Below are 6,000 nucleotides of genomic sequence, written 5' to 3' on the forward strand. Positions count from 1 at the left end.
TGGCAAATTATCCGGCTATTGAAGACAAATCCTAAATACAATAGTTTAGTGTACAAATACAAAATCAGATTCAAGCATAGATACGTATAGCATAGAGCAGGGGCGTAGCTAGGGGGGGGGGCAGGCGGGGCATTTGCCCCGGGCGCAACCCGGAGGATAGGGAAGGGGGGCGCCGAAGAGCAGCTGATCGCTGCTGACAGGCGCCCCGTATGTGGGACACCTGCAGCAGCTTAGGGAAAGCCAGGACATTACGGTGTTCTGACTGGGGTCTGTGACGGCCAGGGAGTGGACCAGTCCAGTCACCTGACCTCACGTCAGTGACATGAGGTCAGATGACTCAGGTCAGGGGACAGGTCCACTCCCGTGCTGCAGCCTCCCTGCATCTGCCTGTGCTCTGTGCTCTGCCGAGAAGCAGAGAGGAAGCTCCGCCCACACACAGCCCGTCCTGACCTGTCAGCAAGAAGACATGGTGAGTGTCTCTCTGCGTGTGTGTGTGTGTGTGTGTGTGTGTGCGCGCGCGTGTGTGTCTGTGTGTCTATGTGTCTCTGCGTGTGTGTGTCTCTGCGTGTGTGTGTCTCTGCGTGTGTGTGTCTCTGCGTGTGTTTGTCTCTGCATGTGTTTGTCTCTGCATGTGTTTGTCTCTGCCATCTACTGCATTATCTGTACTCAGAGAGTTATCACTGTGTTATCTGTGGTGTTACATAGGACTGCAGGTAACATCTACTACATTATCTGTGTTGTGTACATATGTGCCTGTGTGCGTATATATGGGTCTGTTTGTGAATGTGTCTTTGTGCTTGTATATTTGTGCCTTTTATGTATTTGTAAATGATCCTGTCTGTGTATTTATCTGTGTGTGTGTGTGTGTGTGTGTGTTTGTATATATGTGTTTGTACGTCTATATATTTACCTGTTTGTATATATTCCTGATGTGTGTATGTATATTTGCCTGTATGTCTAAATATCTGTGTCTTTATGTATGTACAGTATATATGTTCCAGCGTGTCCATATATGTGGTTAATTTTTGGTTTGTGTAGGGGGCGGCAATAGAGAGACCCGCACAGGGTGCCATCCAACCTAAGGCCGGCCCTGGCTGTCACCAACCCTAGTCAGAAGGAACTCCGCCGCTGCCTGCACTGCATGACCTCCTCGGCTTCTCCGGTAAGTCACACCAGGCAGAGCGGAGAGTGGTAGCGGTAGGCTACCGCTCACCGCTCTGTTCACAGTGTGGCGCTAAGTACAAGGGGGGAGGAGTGTGGCGCTAAGTACAAGGGGGGAGGAGTGTGGCGCTAAGTACAAGGGGGGCTGTGTGGCGCTATTTACAAGGAGGGCTGTGTGTGGCCTCTTAATTTATTTTCTTTTAATTTATTTTTATGTTAATTACATTATAGAACTATATCGCTTGTAAAATGTAGAAATGCTTTTATACTCGAGTTACATTAAAAAAATTGTGAACAAAAAATTACATCTCATTGATTGGTAGGGAAAGAAAACATGGCGAGGGGGAAGGAGATGTCGGGAAATAAGTTGGGGGGGGGGGGGGGCGCCAATCTGAATCTTTGCCCCGGGTGCAGAAGGACCTAGCTACGCCTCTGGCATAGAGACGGGGCTAGAAATAAGCTCAGTTTATATATAAAGCACCAAAAAAAAGCTCAGTGTTATGGCTACGGACTGCTGCCGCTCACCCTCTGCAAATGGCCGCGACCGCAACTTCCTGGCCGCCTACCGAAGTCCTCCTACCCAGAGACCACGGCTGGCGCGACCTTCGCTTCCTGGAGTGTGCGAGGAGTGCATTAAAGGGTCAGCACGCGCACTTCCTAAAAGTTTCCTATCCTAGCCCAGTGCACCCTGGATTATAAAAAGGGCTCTGCCCTCCGACTCCTTGCTTGAACGTTGTTTGTACTTTTCCCATGTTTGTATTACAAGTGGTCCCTTAGGGTATTCCTGCTTGCTCCCAGTGTTCCCGTTCCCTGCATCCTATCTCTTGTATCTTGTGCTGTTTCCTAACTGTGCCTGCCTTGTATCGGAGTCGTGTGGTACGGCCTGCTGTATAACCACAACTGTGTGTCATCTGCCATCCCTGCTGCCATCCGCCTCGACTGGCGCAACCTGCCACATCTAGCCCTATCTGTGCCGGAGCCTGCTACGGCGGAGCGGCCTAGTGAGTCCACATAGGGATGTAGCCATCTTTAACTTGACTCTGATAACTTGCTGCAGTGTGATTTCACACAACAATAACCATTGAAAAGTCATTGAAAAAGTCAAGATAAGGGATCGTTCCACTGTGTATTTAATGCGTTAAAAGTCAAGCTAAAGACGGATACATCTGTACCCTAGATCGTGACAGTACGCTCAGGCCATGGAACCTGCTGGCCAGCCTAAGACCACAGTTCAGGTCATACGGACGGATATGCGTGACCTACATGCACGCCAGGATCAACTCCTCGTGGCTGTAAACTCTATCATCACCCGACTGGATCAACTCCCTGTTCCTTCCCAAGAGACTGCTGCCGTTCCACTGCCCGTTACTCCTCATGTCTGTTCCATATCCACAGTTGCACTGCCTCTTCCTTCTCGCCATGACAGTGATCCTAGAGCCTGAGAGGGTTCATCAATCAATGTACCATGCATTTTAGACTGTGTGCTCGCACCTCTTGTCCTCTGATGAGGCCAAGATAGCGTTCAATATTTCCCTCCTCGCTGGCAAGTCCCTCGCATGGGCGAACCCCATCTTGGAACGTCAGGGGCCAGAAATTTCGGACTTATCCCTGTTCCTACAGACTTTTTGTGCGGTGTTCAAGGAGCCGGATCTAACATCCTCAGCAGCATCCACTCTGCTAACCCTCAAGCAAGGGGGGTCCACAGTAGGAGAGTATGCCATCTCCTTCCGTACCCTGGCAGCAGAGTTGGCATGGAGCAATGAAGCATTGGTAGTGACCTTTTTGCAGGGACTGTCCTCACACATCAAGGACGAGCTGGCAGCCCACGACCTCCCACCTACCCTTTATCCTGTTGGCTACCTGGATCAACATGAGGATCCAGGAACGTGATCGGGAGGTTTGGGGGAGAAACATTTTCACAGATTGGCACCCTCATTCAAGAGACCACTACTGCCCCCTCCTATTGCTCTACCTGAGGAACCAATGCAGGTAGACAGAGTCAAGTTGTCCGAGCAGGAGAAACAGAGCCAATGCTATTCAGGTCTGTGTTTGTATTGCGGACTTAAAGGCCGTTTCGTGCACCAATGTCCACAAAAGCTGGGAAACTCCAGCACCTAGAGAGGCAACTCTAGGTGGGATTCAGTGCTGCTGTGAACTCTGCTCTTACCATTACATAGCTCTCAGTCTGTTACCTCTCCTCCACTCCTGTCCTCAATAACACCTTCACATGTTTGGCAAGTCACCACGTAATGGTAAGAGTAGAGTTCACAGCAGCACAGAGTATTTCAAGAGATGAGCGTGCGGATCTTGTGCGGGGTGGTGACTTGCCAATCATGTGAAGGTGTTATTGAGGACAGGAGTGGAGGAGAGGTAACAGACTGAGCTACGTAATTTTAAGAGCAGAGTTCACAGCAGCACAGAGTATTTCAGGAGAGGACCGTGCAGATTCCTACAGACTTCTCGTGCGGTGTTCAAGGAGCCGGATCTAACATCCTCAGCAGCAGCCACTCTGCTAACCCTCAAGCAAGGGGGGTCCACAGTAAGAGAACATGCCATCTCCTTCCATACCCTGGCAGCAGAGTTGGCATGGAACAATGAAGCATTGGTGGTGACCTTTTTGCAGGGACTGTCCTCACACATCAAGGACGAGCTGGCAGCCCGCGACCTCCCACCTACCCTGGATGCCCTTATCCTCTTGGCTACCTGGGTCAACATGAGGATCCAGGAACGCGATCAGGAGGTTCGGGGGAGAGACATTTTCACAGATTGGCACCCTCGTTCAGGTCTGTGTTTGTATTGCGGTCGTAAAGGAAGTTTCGTGCACCAATGTCCACAAAAGCTGGGAAACTCCAACACCTAGAGAGGCAACTCTAGGTGGGATGATGCCAAACGTCAAAACCTCTTCCAAATTATCTATTCCTGTGACCATCATCTCGGGAGAGACATCACACTTCTCATCTGCCTATCTTGACTCCAGGGCAGCTGGAAATTTCATCCAGCAGGATTTAGTGGACCGACTACATCTACCCACAGATCTTCTAGAGAGACCCCTTGCTGTTGCTTCTGTAAATGGACTACCATTGCCCGATCCTATTGTGGCTATCATAAAACCACTGACGTCACAAATTGGAGTCCTTCACTCTGAACAGATCACCTTCCTATTCCTGCCTAAAGCCATCAATCCGGTTCTGCTGGGTCTGCCTTGGCTTCGTCTACACGCCCAGGTCCTTGACTGGAGTTCTGGAGATGTCCCCCAATGAGTGCACAGATGAATTAGCCGCTGCCTGCAACAGGTCCACCCTGTTTTGCCTCCACTGCCTCAGTCACTCTCCGATCTACCATCCCATTATGCTAGTTTTGCGGATGTCTTCAGTAAGAGCAGGTAGATAAAAACAGTGGGAACCATGTGGGATCCATTGTAAAAAAGAGACACCATACAGGCGCAATACTTCAGGGAGTCCAAACATTTTTGAGAAAAAAATATATATAATTCATTCTCTAAACCAATAGATCATAATAAAACATACATAAAAAAGAGAGATAGAGGGTCTCTTGAGGTACAACGCGTTTAAGGGAAACAGAACCCCTTTATCAAGTAAACATGAGACCATAACGTTTTTTCCAGAGAACCCCTTTAATGACCGCCGTGAAAAGGCGTAATATCATTAAGGGGTTTTATTCGCAGTGTTTGGCGGTCATCTCCAGTTTACTGTAGTATCATTATTATTATTACACCGAAATTTATATTATATTATATTATATGATAATAAATTATATAATATATATATTATTATATTATACCTGTTAGGAGATGTTACAAATCCTAAAGATTGGAGTCTGACACACCAAAAATGAATTAAAGTGATATAAATTTATTAGATCAATTAAAATTAACAAAACACATTAAAAACAAAGAGATGATTGCCACAGTGCGGATAGACAACCAGATGATACAGTACAGAAAATGGTGCTGTATAAACCAGAAAGGACAAGACTATAGCACATTACACCTAAGTATATATATTTATCACAACGTAAAGGAGTAAGCAAACGTACTCAGCATTTTGTATATGGACTATATTTGAAAGGTAATTCCAGCAGCCAAATGTATATAAACATATGGTGGTTCGATGATGGATGCAACAATGATATATTCACCATGTGTGGCCTCTACATGATGCATATGAGAACTTGCCCATAAGGCTGGGTTCACACGACCTATTTTCAGACGTAAACGAGGCGTATTATGCCTCGTTTTTCGTCTGAAAATAGGGCTACAATACGCCGGCAAACATCTGCCCATTCATTTGAATGGGTTTGCCGACGTATTGTGCAAACGACCTGTAATTTACGTGTCGTCGTTTGACAGCTGTCAAACGACGACGCGTAAATGGACTGCCTCGGCAAAGAAGTGCAGGACACTTCTTTGCCACGTAATTTGAGCTGTTCTTCATTGAACTCAATGAAGCACAGCTCAAGATTTACGAGCGTCTCAGACGCCTCGCAAAATTCGAGGAGGAGCATTTACGTGTGAAACAAGGCAGCTGTTTTCTCTTGAACAGTCTGTCTTTTCACACGTAAATGACAGCTAGCGTGTGCACATACCCTAACAGTAATAAATGAATTTAGGAGAGGTGTATACACACCATATATAAAGGTCTGTTATAATGCACAAGAGGATCTCTTACCCATCTCAAATGTCACCGTATCTGGCGTCAACCACGACGCGCGTTTGGCCCGGAAGCCTTCGTCTGGGTGTGGTGTCAAGAAGAAAACCCAAGCCCTTTAAATACCCATCAACCAATCACAGGTAAGGAGTTTTGAAAGGTATAATAAAAT

Source organism: Rhinoderma darwinii, chromosome 4 (assembly GCF_050947455.1).
Source record: "Rhinoderma darwinii isolate aRhiDar2 chromosome 4, aRhiDar2.hap1, whole genome shotgun sequence".
NCBI classification, from domain to species: domain Eukaryota; kingdom Metazoa; phylum Chordata; class Amphibia; order Anura; family Rhinodermatidae; genus Rhinoderma; species Rhinoderma darwinii.